Source organism: Aquila chrysaetos, chromosome 8, assembly GCF_900496995.4.
Source record: "Aquila chrysaetos chrysaetos chromosome 8, bAquChr1.4, whole genome shotgun sequence".
Classification (NCBI taxonomy): Eukaryota; Metazoa; Chordata; class Aves; order Accipitriformes; family Accipitridae; genus Aquila; species Aquila chrysaetos.
Genome location: NC_044011.1, coordinates 16,471,711 through 16,486,935, shown reverse-complemented (window position 1 = coordinate 16,486,935; position 15,225 = coordinate 16,471,711). Strand labels below are relative to the sequence as shown.

Genomic DNA, 15,225 nt, shown 5'->3' with positions numbered 1-15,225 from the left:
AGTAACTAAGTTTTACTGAGTTTATCCACTGTTGCCTGTCAATAAAAAATTTTTTCCTGAATACAGAGGTTAAACAGCAGGCCACAAGGCTTCCCTCAGTAGACCCATGTTTTTTTCTGCTTCCTCAGCCTGTTTTTGCACTTTTCCTCTTGTACACTATGGCTGAACATCAGTCACAGTGGCTTGCCCAACTAGCCACAAAGCTTCTTTCTACCACGTCCCTACCTTGTTTCGCATGAAGTTTGAATGTACACTGTTGGTACCAACACTATGTGTTATTGAAAGAGTTTTTAAGATTGCTCTGTTCCACGGTTTACCTGAATGCACTGGTGTGTATTCTTCTCCTCATTTTTGATTAGCTTCCTGATCATTCTATCACAAATTTGGGCTTTTTTCCCTCAGGGTCTACAAACTTTTGTTTGGCATTTTCTCATCCAATCAACCACATGACTAAGACTTTCACTTGTAAAGGAGATAAAGAACCAAGCCTTGTTTTTAATTACTTTAACCTAGGAACAATTTGTTGCAAGAGTCTACAGGTGGAGTTATGATCCTATCTTAATCGAATATCTGAGTTCACATTCTTACTGCATATGCCAGCAATGCTTGACCACAATTAAACAGCTATTAAAGTAAGCACACAGTGACCTCCTTATTTCAATTATACATCAGCTTTGCTTCAAAAGAGGCTCCTCTGAAAAATCAGGTGTCTGTCTTCCTCAGGCTATACCACCATTGAAGATCCCATGTGAACACATATGAGTAGGTACTTCACACTTACCACTTTCAGCACACCTGTATCTCACACTAACCAGCTTGTCTTCCTAACTCAGGTTTTCTACACCTCGCGCGTGCACAACAAATCACTCTCCAGAGCAACTTGAGAGTCAGTATGTAGTATGGGTGTCCACGCTCGTGTCTTCTGAGGGGTGCCCAAAGGCAGAGCGACACTTCGAAGCCCACGTGCAATGCGCAGCAAGCAGGTTCTTCGGTTGCAAGAACCAGGAGCCCTCAGACCTGGGGAACCAGAGCCCACCGCCCTACAAAGGGAACGATCCACGTGCCTGCGTGCCCCGGGAACTCCAGCCAGCCAGGAAGGGCTCGCTCCTGCAGAGCCCAAGGAATGGCGCCTTGCTAGGTACCTTCTTAGTGCCCAGCATGTGCTGCCCCTTCCCGCACACTCTAAGCTGGTAAATCAGCACAGAGCCTGAAGGGCATCAATGACTTCCTCATGAGATTAAGTTTTAAACCACCTCTATCTCCAGAACATACTTTCCTGGAATACTTAACGAAGTCCAAGCTGTTATTAACACTAACAGAGTCTGCACAACTCTGCCTGTACAGGCCGGCTGCTGTAACAAAATTCAGCTGCAACTTAAATGCAGGAACACTCAAACTTGTTACTGCGATTCACCAAGTAATTTCAGGTTGTAAAACTGAACAGATGGCACTTGTGAGCTTTATTCAATATCTTGGACTTTTTAATTAGATTCCTGTTCAAGTGAGTCTGCTGGTCTACAGCAGGAGACCCCAGGTTTCAAAGTAACCTTAGGAGTCCCATTACTCTGTCTGATAGAAACCACTACGTCAGGGAACTGCTGCAGGCCCAGCTCCTGCTGCTTCCACCCCAGGAACCGGTCAGCAGGTAATTGAAAGAGCAGAATTAAAGGGATAGTCCAAAAATGCAGCTACGCCTAAGCCAAAATGCAAATTAGTGCTTTAATGCACCTCACTGCTTTATAATTTTAGGATGCTCCTGGTATGTTTATCATTAGGAATCTGTATGCCGTAATTTTCTCTTCCATGTCTTCACATGGTTCTCAAATTCACCTTCTGCCACTGACAAACTCGCTCGGGGTTTTCGCTGCTTTTTGGAAAGCTGCAGGTGATCACAATCAAAATGAAACAAAACATACTGACTACTAAAAAGCTGGAGAACTTGCAAGGCAATAAATTGTGCATCTACCCCACAGCACTGAAACATGGCAAAAACCACCAGACGGCTCTGATGGTTGTGGGTCCCAACGCCCCAACAGACGTTAGTCTCATTAAGTTTTAGAATCAGGCCCAATGCTTCCTTTTACCAATACAGATCAAACAAATACAAAAAACCCAAGCCCCCAACAGATCGACTAACATGACAAATTAAGACTTTTTATGAGTGCTGCAGTGCATAAAATCTCAGTGACACTTTTAACCTGAGGCAATAGAGCATGGCACAACGTGCTGGAACAGTAAGTCTAGTTGTATCCATCACAATGGCACGGCATCACAGCTGTCCTTTTATCAAAATCAGTTAAGCTGACTATTTGGGGGTTGTTTGTATTACTTAACCTTTTTGAGGAGGGAAAACTCCAAAATTCAGAAGAGCTTCTAGACTGTTGTAATCATGTTCAACGTAACGCTGATCACTCCTGCAAATCCATTTTCATTTTATAATATATCCTGAATGCATAAAGTAGCATTAAAAATAACCTGCCTGTTTTAGAAAAGTGGGCCAAATACTCTGCTAACCAAACAACAGCAAATGTCTGCAGAGCTTGTGCATATTTACTTCTGCGGCATTGGCACCCTAAGTTCCTTTCAAGTGGCAGAACTCTATAAAATCATTACAAAATGTAGCAATGCTCCATTATATACTGATTTTAAAAAAGATGAGTGAGTTACAAAGGAAACTGAAATTTTTTTTTTTTTTTAACTGTTTGAATATCATATAACAATCCACTCTAAGATTCACCTGTCCAGTGTGTGTCAGTCAGAAAAAAACCTGCAACTTGGAGAGTTCCCTTGTTTATTCAGCACAATTTTGCCCCAAAGTATTTTGTCAGGCAAGAAAAGCAACCCTGTCCTAGCACGGGATGAGACCAAATCCCTCTGAAACTGCAGCCCTGGCCAGTGGATGTGTTTAAGATCGCGTCAGACAAACTCCTGGGGAATGAGGATGAACTGGATGAGTTGAGGTCCAACCCTGCTCCCTAGGACTTTGTGATGTGCAGAACTGCCCATAGGCCTAAACTTCCTAAAAGGTGGCTTTGTCAGGGTTGCGCACAGTGGATTCCTGCTACAAAGCCCAAACACGTCTGGATTTTGTGTTAACTAATAGCACACATGGTGTAGCAGGCAGCACAGTATTGACAACAATGTGGGATTTCTTCAATTAGTAGCAGCAAACAATGCTGAAGCAATTAAAAAATAATGAAAAGTTGAATAAACACTCTCATCACCCTTTTATAAAACGTCATGATTAAGTCTTTTAAAATCTCCAAAACAACCCCTTTACTTCACATGAAAAAATTACAGGGGGTGGAGGAAACCTGCCCTCCCATAAGCTCAGTGGTACCAGGTCTTTCAAACCCTCAACCAAAGTGTCTGTCTCTCTCTTATGCCATGCATAAGTTTTGTGACTACAGCAGAAAGACATCCGATGATCGCCAGAATTAAACCTTAACACCGCTCTGTCCTTTGGGGACAGTGAGACATCAGGAGTAGGGCATCTCTTTGTTGGTAATTTTCTGTCTAATTCTGGAACAATGCAGTCTACACCAGAAACTGCTCATCCATTCCCTCTGCTTTGATAGACAGACATCTACCACATCATAACACTCTTAATAGCTGGGCAGGAAAAAGCCTAAACCCCTCCCTCTCCCTCCTTAAGTTAAGTATAGAAAACTGCATCTATGCTATTTACAGATTTGGATGCTTGTCTGGACTGAAGTTTTGTAAATACAACTATTTTGAAGTCAGAGGCATTAAGAGTTGGATGAATGCCTCGAGAGAAACAATTCAGGTAGCCTACGTTTCCCCCAGTCCTGGTGTTCACTATTGGTTGACTCTAAAACCTCAAAGGCACCCAGCCAATATGATATGTTAAGAACCAGGGATTAAAGTGAATTTTAAGCTGGCTGTTCCTGGACCTTGGCCTATAACTGTTTCATAACCCAATTTCTACATTCAGAAATAAACAAACCAACAAAATAAAAGCAAACAAACCTTGCATAATTTATTTGCTCTTCACATGCCTTGTTTCCTTCTGCATCCTGGGGTGAAAGCACGGAGGGTGGGTAGCGTGTATTCTCAACACCGCCCTTGCCGCTTCACAAGCTGAAGACTTTTTTGCTGGAAGTCTCTATTTTTGTAGCACTGGCAATCTGAAAAAAAAAAAAAAACAACAACAAAAAAACAACTGTTTTGTTAACACATGTATCCCTAGATACATTAGAAATAAGTTTTGTTCTGAACCAGTACCAACTAAATCATTAACCTCTCCCATGCAAAGCCAACAACTCGCATGCAAAAAAACCAGCTAGAAACATCTCCACTCAATTCATACCTCACTTAGGCGTTCTGCGCGGACCGCTCACATGCAGCAGCTAAAAACTTCTCTCTATATACAAAGGGAAGTTAGAAACCAGTAATGCAATGCATTACAAACACATGCCTCAAGAGGAGTTTTTCTTAAGCTGTCCAAGTTTCCATCTGGGAAACACACAACCAGGAAAGGCAGCTTGAAATGGGCCAGCACCGTCACAGTCCCTTTTCTGCAGCGGTGGCACCGACCGTGAACGGTGCCTGCACCACAACAGGACTGCATTCCATGGAAGAGCACCTTCAGGCCCATTCCCATATGTTCTTATTTAAAGCTTCTCGCATCCCAGGCCCGGACAGGCTATCAAATCCCAGCCAGGACCTCTGCAAAATAGCCACCCATCAGCCACAAAGATGTCCCATGGAAGTTTCCTTGCACCAGCCGAGCCAGGCTCTGAAAAGCCGGCCACTGCTTTTGAGCAGATCAATACGGAGTAACCAGCTGCTCGTTTGCCCACACCACCTGCAAACGGTTAAGGCAGAAGATACAGCCGCTCTTGTTCAATGCGAATACACAGAAGATGGTGTCTAAGTGAGCTCCCAAAAGCTGGCAAGGAGAACTTTGTGCTCTACAAAGTCTGTCGTTTTCATGCTACAAAGTGTCAGACTGTATTACAATATTTTCTGTGATGTTTAAATTGGCACGGCTGATTTTCAACAGCTTCTTCACGGCACACAGCACCTTGTCATAAAAATTTCCTTATTTCTACAACAGTTAAACTGACATACCACGGAATTAAAATGAACACAAGAATTTTATTGTACTCATGCTTCAAAAGGCAGATCTTACTGAAAAGCCTGGTGATGGAGTCAGTATACAACAAAACAGGTTCTCAACTAAAATGTTACATGTAAACATGTAAAATAGAAACTAGGGGTTACTCCTCCATCTAAAGCTGTCAAGCATTCAAATAGGGCAATATAGTACTCAAAGTTTTCTTTTTATAAGATCACTCAGTGGAGTTAGAGCGAAGTCCCAAACGGACTTCACCGAAAACAAAGGCTGTCCCATTAAAATAAAATGCAGACAAAATAGCAAATAACACAAGCTGCAAAACCACCATACAAAAGGGACAAATTAACAATGGGCCAGCAAAGTAAAGAGCAGTATCAGGCTGCAAGTTACACCCAAGAGGAAACATGAGTAATAAGGCGTAAGTAATATTTTTCTTAGTTGTTACTATAAAACCACTTATAATGTTCTAAATACAAAATAGAGACTTGCTTTGCTGCTGGGGAAGGGTATGTATCTATCTACACAGAACATTTAGAGCACAGATCACCAAAACCCTCATCATCATCGCCGTAAGAGAGACAGAGCCAAATGATGGCTTTCAGATAACACTGCCGTGACCCATGTGTCACGGGTCCCTTCTGTCACAAAGTTCACAGCACTGCTATCGTGTCTGACGTGTATTTTTTTGTCATACTTACTTTTCCTACACAGTGGCACAGCATGGATCCACTCCTCAGAGACACAGCATTTCCTTCGCTATGGTACCCAGTTCCTGACCACCAGCAACTAAGACTCAAAAAACTTGGACAGTAGCTTGCTCTCACCCACTGGATTGCACAAACCCTGAACCGGGAAGTGCCCTTTTTCTTCCCATGTTCCAGCTCACTGCAGAGAGCTGCTCAGGCATTTTCCCTTTCCTGCTGGAACCACATTTCCAGCTCTTCACAGACGGGGCTTCTTTACTGGTGCTTTGATAGACATGGAGTGAGACCTAGTATGATGCTAAATGCAAGATCTGTGTCAGTATATACATGTAATTTCAACAATGTAGAGTTAAACTCTGCCCTCATGGGCAAACCTGACTCCCCTGGATTTTTGTTGGCCCATAACTGTAGGGGAAATGCAGCTGGCTGTTAGCTAATTACAGCCGTGGTGATCTCACGGTACTAACACTCAGTCATCCCAGATTTGTAAGTGTACAGCTAAAACATTTCAATCTGGACAAGAACGGGCAGAAATGAGAGCACAACATTTATAGCAGGCAGATGGTGTACTACTTTTGATATAAAAGAACCAATTTATGGCAAAGTAATACAAGAACTCCCTACCAGTCAGGTCTTACTCAGAGACTTATTAAGAACGATATCCTGCTCTGTTTGAAGAAAACTTCCTGGCCAGGGAGGAAGGCCAGATTTTCTGAAGTGCTTCCAGCACTCCCAGCAAGCTGCCTCTCAGAGAGGTCATGATGCTCCCCTGCAAACAGTCCATCAAATGTTGAAGGAAGTTTGCCACGGTGAATACAAACTTCCCAGCAATGCTCTGCCAGCTCCGTGATACCCATTTCCCTGTATCTGCACAGACCTGAATAATAAGGTTTAACATAAAGAAAATCTATAGGCCTCCAAATAAAGGGTAGGATGTTGCTGCGGACATACAGAGCTTTATGCATTCAAGTATCTTTTTATAGCAGGCTAGGAGGAAACTGGCACCTTACACCAGTGATCTTGCAACACTCCTCTTTCTCCTTTCCTAAAAAAAGTCTTTTAATACCAAGGATTCTCATCAATCTTCTACCAAGAGCAAAGCACTTCTGCAGGAATCAATCTGAAATAATCTTTCATGCATCAAAAAAAAAGGGAGAAGGGTAAAGAAGAGAAAGTAGCAATTAAAAGGCAAAGAACTGCTACACTAAAGTAAGTCACATAAACTCATGCATCCCAGATTGAGATTCTAGCCTCCTGTATACTAGCAATGACAAAATCCCATGCACTAAACATGGCAAATACAACACCATAGGCTCTGCCATTTAGTTAAGGACAGACAGGTAGGCATAGCTGTGAATGTCTTAACAGAACAGATTAGACAGTAAAGTGCTATGGTACCAGAACTTCAGTTTGTCATTAATATTGTACTCACACTTTCATTTTCCTGCTGAATAGGGGGGTACACAAAAATAAACACCAGCAAATGGCTAGCTAGTATGGCAGTGAAGTAAAGACACAAGTACAAAGATACTATGGGCCCTTCCAGCTCTGTTGTAAAGTGAGTGAATTACATTATACACTCAATAGCAACATTCAAGTCACAGATGTAGTTCCTCAATTGCGATCTGGGAAGGGCTGTACAAACTCGGGGCAGCTGCTACCTGCATGAGCAGAGAGCAAACACCAACGGTTTGGGGTGGGGGGTTTTTTTGTTGGGTTGCCAGACATCTTCAGTACAAACTGTAGACCCTGGTTAAAGCCAGCATATGACCACCTGGTACTGAGCAATTCAGGAACACAACTCTACAAACACCTCCATTCGTTCCAGCTGTAGTACGTCTCCTATGTCGAAAGGAATCTACGAGATGCTACCAAACCTCAATGGGTCTGGCAAGAAGGAAGGAGAGAGGTGACACTTGAACAAGCGGCTCCCCTGAAGGGTTATCTGCTTGTAGCCAAACTAACAGCACAGTGCCCTCCTATAAAGAGCAGTGCAAACAACCCTCCAGGATAGTTAGGCACAGTATATACATCCAGACCTTGACCTCTCAATCGTCAGACCGGAGAGAGATTTTTAACTTCTTCTGTGCCGTCTATGTTCAAACAACAACCAGAGAAATGCCTTCGGCAGCTGTTGTAGCTTTCTGCAACAGTCCATCAGTTTGCTGCATGTGATTTTCTTGGATTTCTGCCCCTCCCCTTTCCCATGGAGAAACTTGGGAATAGTCTGCAGATCAGATGTAATACCATGGAAAGCTGCTTCTGCTCATGGCGGGGGGGGGGGGGGAGGAATCCCACAACTTTTTCAGCCCCATCGAACAACTCAAAATGTGCCGACGTCCTGGACAGACACTTTCAGCATATATTCGGTAAAAGCAGCAGCACAACTCTTGGGAGTCCAGGCTGCCCAGCGACACACTGAGCCTCAGCTCTGCTCACGGGCAGTAAACCCTCGGGTCCGCAGGAAGGGACCATTTACCGAGTGCATCCGACGGGCCTGCCCGCAAAGGCAGGCCTGTGCCACAGTGTGCAGCTCTGCCCCGAAGGCAGAAGCCGTCCGCACCAGGAAAGCTGGACTTCACTTCCCTGTGCCTGGGTGTTTGTTTCAGGAAACTTCACATTCCCGAGCAGAGTTTCAGGATCTACCCTAACTGCTCTGTCAGATGTAAAACTGAGCCAAGCGGGTACGTATGTCTGGGATGATCCAAGGCATTTCTTTCCCTGCCTTTCTCGCCATTTTCAGAATAGATTTCTGACAGCACTTGAAAGTAATTTTTTTTGTTGTTCATGATTTACATTTCAGAGGCAGCACATGAACAAAAGTGCTGACCTTTTCCCTAACCTTTGACTGATCCCATGAGAAAAAGGAACATCTTGTTAACATTACTTACCTTTAATTCACTGATTCTACAGAAAACTAATGACCATCATCTAAAGCCTCTAACTCTCTACTGAGCAGTTTAATTAGAAAGATGATCATTGATTAATCCACTTGAGTTACTCTGGAGAAGGTGTGACTGAACAGAGATCACTCCACCCCAGAGAAATGCCCATTAATTAGGTCTGCACTAAACTGCTTTCCTCTTTACTCAACTTCAAAAAAAAAAAAGCAAACACCCACCACACAACAACAACAACAACAAACCCAAACTTTCTGTGTTGAACTTCTGAGTTATTTTTTATTTTACTTTCTTCTTTAGGAAGTCTTACGTTTTCTTGCCTTGGATTTCATAGCCATCTATTTAATTTTTTTGAATTATTGCATTTTTACAAAATAAACAAACACAGGCTGGAGGTTCAATACGCATTTGCAAAGCCCTGCCAAAGAACTGCAGTCATGAATTAGTTGGCTCAGGCAAGCAATGAGGGACGACACTGATACTTGACAGGAATGTACACAGCATTATGTATATACCACAACTGAAACCAGGTATACTCCCAGCCAGCGAGTGGTTTCAGTGTCCCAACTAGGAAGACGATCAAAGAGAAAACCTTATTTAAAGGTTTCCTCACTCTTTCTTAGGCTCTCATCAAAGTTTCTCCAGGTGCAGGCTGGCCTACACCCTAGCCTGATCATGAGTCTTTTACCCCTGAAAAATGGGTAAGCGTTCCCTGGTTGTATCTGTGCACAACTCACACAGCCTTTAGTCTGCTAAAGCTCGTGTTTCACCTGCCCTTAGGGTCACAATTCTGTCTGCTGATGCTCTGAACAGCAAGGAGGACTGGCTAGCTTTTCTCTTTCCATGAAAATCCCCTTCTGGTCTCTACACATGAATAGAAAGCATCCCCATGGCATAACCTTCTCCTTGCCCACTGCTCTGTGATCAAGGGGGGGGGCGCATCTCCTTCCCACAGGTCTAGGGACAGAATGAATGAATGGCTGATCCCCAGGTGATTTCAAGCAAATAACCCTCCTGCTCCATCTCCCTTGGTTCAGGAAGGTCTCCTGCAAGGTGGCAGATAGAGTTGGTGACAGCTCTGGGTACAGAAGCAGCCCAATCCTTCTCCTGGTCACCAGAAAGTGACATTAGGAGGGTGGACATGGGGCAGGCTGGACAGCCAGGCTAGGCAGGGCAGGGAGGGAGGAGCAGAGCTTTCTCTTCCACATTCTAAATTACAAGCTTCATATCATCTCTGGTCCTGTGTATGCTTCTTCCTGTACTTGGCATTATTTATTCACGTTCAAAGCGCAAGCTACCACGTAGGACACACCACAGCCCCGCAGAACTCCTGGTATACGGTTAGAAAGGTTTCTTGCATTGGCCTCTGTCAACTTAATACATAATCAATACGTGGCATCAGCAGAAGTCAAGCGAGAAAGCTGATCCTGCATCAGCATGCCAGAATCAATCCATTGTGAATCCCTTCTCTGTTGCTATTATGCCGGCTGGTGGAAAGGTTTTTTTCTAAAATTGTTTATTTCAAGGTTATTTCATCATCAACAAGTTATAGAGAAAACAAGCCTATGTTATTGCAAAGGACTGGGACTGATAACTAAATCTTACTGAGGCTTCTGATGGTCTTACCAACACCCATAGGTCAAGTTCAATGATGCAGACCTAAAAAAAGAGGGTGACCGATGGGAAAGGGACACAGAAATACCAGAATTGAGCCTGATCTATGTGAGGTCCATCATAAAACCACAGCTTTCTAGTTCTGAAGTGATTAGATCTGCAGAGAGCACAAGCGAGGCCCCATCACCAGCTTGGGACTCTCAATTTCGAAACATTTTTGCAGTGAAGCAACTTAAGAAAATAAACATCCCTAGCCAGGCAGAGATCAGTCATAAACCTTTTCTGAAATGGAGATGAACTCTCTTATTGTGTATTTAAAGCAACGCTATAAACCAGGCCATATCTATATAAAGCAACACTGTGGGCTTAAAGCAACAGCAACATTATTCTCTGTCAGAGCTCAGGCTGAATACCCCAGGAAAGACCCACAAACAGCGCTACTGTTCAGGACCAAAAAAAGAAAAAAAAAGCTATTCTACAATTCTGGTTTTTTCCAAATTAAGAGCATAAAGCTGATGCTGATGATAACATTTCCACTCACACAAGTTTTAATTAGTGGCATTTTTGTTGGTGGGAGCATGCTTTGAGACGGGCAGTCTTAGTGCTTAGGAACAATCCTTACAGAATATCCTAATAGCCTGAACAGGCTGCAAATGCTAAATGGTGTATTGTGACTGCTGCAGGTTGCTAGGACATCCATGGTAACATTCACCTTTGGCTGTGAAATGTGAATGCAAATCTGAAGGGCAACTAAACTTCATTCTTCATCATGGTTAGCACAACAGATTAGCAGAAAGATTGTAAAAACAACCTAGTCATTTATACTCAGCAAGCAATTACCTATTTGTTGCAATCCTGAGCTATTTCTTAGCCCACTAACTTGGCCAACACTAGAGGCTACCAATTGCTTGCCTCTCCCTTTCCACCTCACCTGCCCAAATTTAAACTCTCCCTTCTAGAAAATCTCCTGGTGCCTTCCAGGGATCACAACCAAGAAAGCAAAGATCTAAAGCACTTCCCACTAGGAGGAGCATTTTGTACCTTCTGAGCAAGCTGAGTATTTTTAAAGGGCTTAAGATAGGCAGAAGCAAGAGTTATCAATGCCTTTATAAATGTGAAAGAACAAGAGGAACATGGGAGGAGAGAACCCAAACTACATGAAGCTTTTAGACCCTGATTGGAGAAATGCTGACATATCAGTAAAATCCTAAAACCTGGCAGTACCTAAACCCTCCCTGCAATCTGGGAGAAAGAAAGGTCAAAGACAGAAAATTATTTTTCAAACCTTGTTGCCAAACTTCGGGCATCACACCTCTCATCCTAGGCACTCCTGAGTATAAGTCCTACTCCCAGCTTCATCAGAAATTAACTCCATGAATGATGACTAGTAAAACAGTAGTGATTTCAACTGCTTTTCAATTATTGTCTCAAGTATGCCTTGGCATAAAGCTTTATTGGATTTGGAAGACTATTAAACACCCAGATACCTTTTCCTCCAACAAAGCAGAGGCAGCAGGAACCACGGAGCTACCCAGCCGGGTGCTTGGTACCACCCATCATATTCCTCACCCCAGGCCCAGACAGAGGCTGGTGGGGTTGAAGCATGTTCTATAAAGTGGGTGTATTCAAAGATTTTATCAGCAAGCCCCCAGCCTGCTCTTGCAAGCATGTGCAGATAACAATTTTCACCAACTCTGGTCGGTTGGTAAATCTGGGTTAATTTCCATGGGGCTGCAAAAAAGCACCCCAACTCCCCCCTCTACTCCCTGAAGGTATAACAACTCTTTGAAGGAACAGCTGGCTAAATAAAGTTGACAAACCTCTCTAATTTTCTGTCATGCATTCTTTTAAAAACAGTTGGAGTTCTTCTGTTGAAAACCTTTCTAAGAGGTGCCTGCCTGAAGCAGGAAAAACCCTGTGGAAATTTTTTGTATGAATGACTGAAGGCTGGCAAGAACTAAACACAGGTGAAAATATGATGTTAGAGTACAGGAGGCATGTTTAAAGGTACTCCTACCACCGTTATCTACCATATTTTATACATAATATTGTATATGCAGTTGGAAATCTAAAGGCATATTAAATCAGCTTTAAAACACTAATGGCCCACCCTTTCTGTTGCTTCGATATTTTAAATAGGGAAGGCAGGATTACCGCAGTTTTAGCAAAATGAAATACGAAACCTCCAGATTTCTGTGCTGAAAATCCCTCTCTTGGGATCCAAGGCCAGGAAGGGACTACCTGGTTCAGCCAGTCCTGCCACAAGCAGTCAGGCACCGCAGACATCTGGTCTGAAGGGTCTGTGGATCATATAATCCGTCCATTCGCATCACGACTCACAAAACACTTCACGAGATCTGACATGAAACTGCAGCCTGCGGGAAGGGACCAAAGCCAGAGACACAAAGCGTACGAGAGAGCAAGAGAGACTAGAGACCTCACAAGGGTCCTGCTGCAACACGGGATTTTCTATACTAAACGACACAGCTTTATCGCCAATCCCCATCATGCATGGAGAAAAGAAGGAAAGAAAAAAAACAATCAACCCACTAACTCCTAAAAAGGAATTTTGAAATAAATTACGTACAGCTTATATCACAAATCACAGCAGGTCCTTCGCCAACCAACTACATCCTCCTGGGTTCCTAAATCAGTGCACCCTACATCACCCCTGGGGCTAAAGGGGTAGGTGGGTAGAAGAGTCACAGCCAGAAGATGACATTGAGCAAAACCCCCTCTGGATATGACCCTCTCCACTGTGCATATGGAGAGGCTGGAAGACCAAGCTCCTAATTTAGGCACCTCAGTAGATTGCTTGCCTGAGGTAAAACAAATCCGAGCCACAGAATATCTTTCCTACCTCTTTTTGAGCAACAACAAAAAAAGAAAAAAAAACAAAGAGGAAGAAATTTTTTTTCCAATGGAAATGTAGTTTAAGAGGCCAGTACCCTGGTAAAAACTTAACGTTATAATGAATTCCAGGATTCATTCGACTACTCTGTTCTTAAAAAACACAATAATGAAAGGCTTACATACGAAATTTAGTAGTAATAACTTTGGGGTCAAATCCATAGTGATTTCTTTGGCAAAGCTTTCACTGACGACACTTAAATGTGATTTCAGTGGGTGTTCTGCCTGAGAAAGGACTTTGGGATTGGCCCACACTCTGTATATTTAAGTCACCCCAGTCCCAGTATTATACAGCGCCAACCAGTCACAAAACCTAGCATTATTTAAACCATTTGCATGCCAGAATCTCCAATTGCAGGGTGCAAAAGCCAGCAGGAAGCATTGATCATTCCCTTAGTAGCAAACAAAAATGCAATCTTTTTTACTTGGCTTTCTTATGATATCATTTACCTTCTATAATAGCAATTGCTTTTTTTAAAACGTGGATTTGCACAGTATTCAATTTGCCAGTTTCCCCATATAGATGTAAATTTACTGAAATAGCTGTTCACAAAATCCAAAGCCCAAGGGTGGAGTCCTAAAAATAAATATATGTAGTTTAAGATCTTTTATATCCATACACGATAAGAAATCTGGTTCTTTTCTAGTGAGCCATAAAAGGGGAAGAACGGGAAAACCACAAACAAGCAAACAGGAAATAAAAGTCCGTATCTTTTGCCCTACCCCCTCAAACTTGCATAGATACTTCATTGCAACCACTTGGCTAAATGTTTCAAATGTTGGTTCTGCAAAGTTTTTAGCCATATAAACTACCCTTTTGTTTCTGTTGGCTTCAAATGTTCCTAGGCTCATGAATTCTTCCTTACGTCTTATTATTCAAAAAAATACAGCCAACATTGCCTTTATGGAGCATGAAAAACCTGAGTATCATTTTCCCAGTTAACTCTTCTGGATCTGCATGAAAGTGAAATCAGCAACAGCAATTTCAGGCCAGGTTTTCTAATCATTGCACCTAATCACTACCATTTTAAAGTATTTCATTTCGCAAGTAGTACCATAGAAAAATCTCTACAATCACAATGCAAAGTCAAGTCACAAGAGTGGTGGAGCACACGGTCTAAAAATTTAGAATGGTCTACATACCCAAAAAACAAGAAGCAGCAGTAGGCGAGACTTACTGCTCTGTTGAATGCCACAATCCCAGAAATACTTCAGACAGAAAGCATTTCTTTTTTTAATTTGAAAGACTTAGTTAAGTCAGACCTGATACTGATCTCCCACCTTCCAAATTCAAGTATTTCAGCGAACGTAGCCTTCACTGGCACTTCTATGCTGTACTTTTACACTATCACAAAAGGGAATTTTATAATCATCACCTTCGTAATCTTTCCAGTATTTTTTCAGTCTTTTGTCCGGCTTCTCTAATGTGAGATATCAGTGACTAAACAAGCGATTTGTCTCCACTTCCGCATTTTCCGCTTATTTAACCTCACACTCAGATGATGAATTTGTGACATAGCTATTTCCACAGCAGGTAGATGACATCACAGCCAACAGCTGTCAGTCACTGTCTAAACAAGTCCAAGAAAAGGCTGATTCAAACACCAGCCACCATAGCAGAAATAAAGACAACACAAAGCAGTGAAGTCTCCCCCCTTAAATACCACGGGTGCACAATTTGCAGGTCTTTCCCTTTGTTCCCCAAGACCTTCCTTCCTGTTGCGTCCCTCAGGACCAGAAAAGCCACTCAGGAGGAACTCCAGATGACCCAAACAGAAACATATTTTCCCTTGCAAGCATCTAAGTTTCTCCACCCGAGCTGAGGAATGAACTCCGCAACACGGCAGTGAAAATTTGCATGCTGCTAGTTTTCTGAAGAAGCGCTGCCCATCCCAACAATTCCTGGATGAAAAATCAGTATTCAAACTACACAACTATAAGCTTACGAGTTGACTCTTTAGTCAGAGAAATGCGATTTCTTCCAACTTTAAGGAAT

General features: G+C 42.8%; 2 protein-coding genes across 2 annotated transcripts in view; both read right to left on the bottom strand.

Moving 5' to 3' along the window:
- The window catches only part of TIAM2 (TIAM Rac1 associated GEF 2), a 142,231-nt gene extending 138,203 nt beyond the window's left edge, over positions 1-4,028 (bottom strand). Inside the window, exon 1 of the mRNA XM_041125371.1 lies at positions 3,991-4,028. The gene's annotated coding sequence lies outside the window, so the exon portion shown is untranslated. The remainder of the gene's footprint in view (positions 1-3,990) is intronic.
- Positions 4,029-4,056: 28 nt separating this feature from the next.
- SCAF8 (SR-related CTD associated factor 8) overlaps positions 4,057-15,225 on the bottom strand; it is a 168,906-nt gene continuing 157,737 nt past the window's right edge. The window contains exon 21 of the mRNA XM_030022347.2: positions 4,057-4,148. The gene's annotated coding sequence lies outside the window, so the exon portion shown is untranslated. The remainder of the gene's footprint in view (positions 4,149-15,225) is intronic.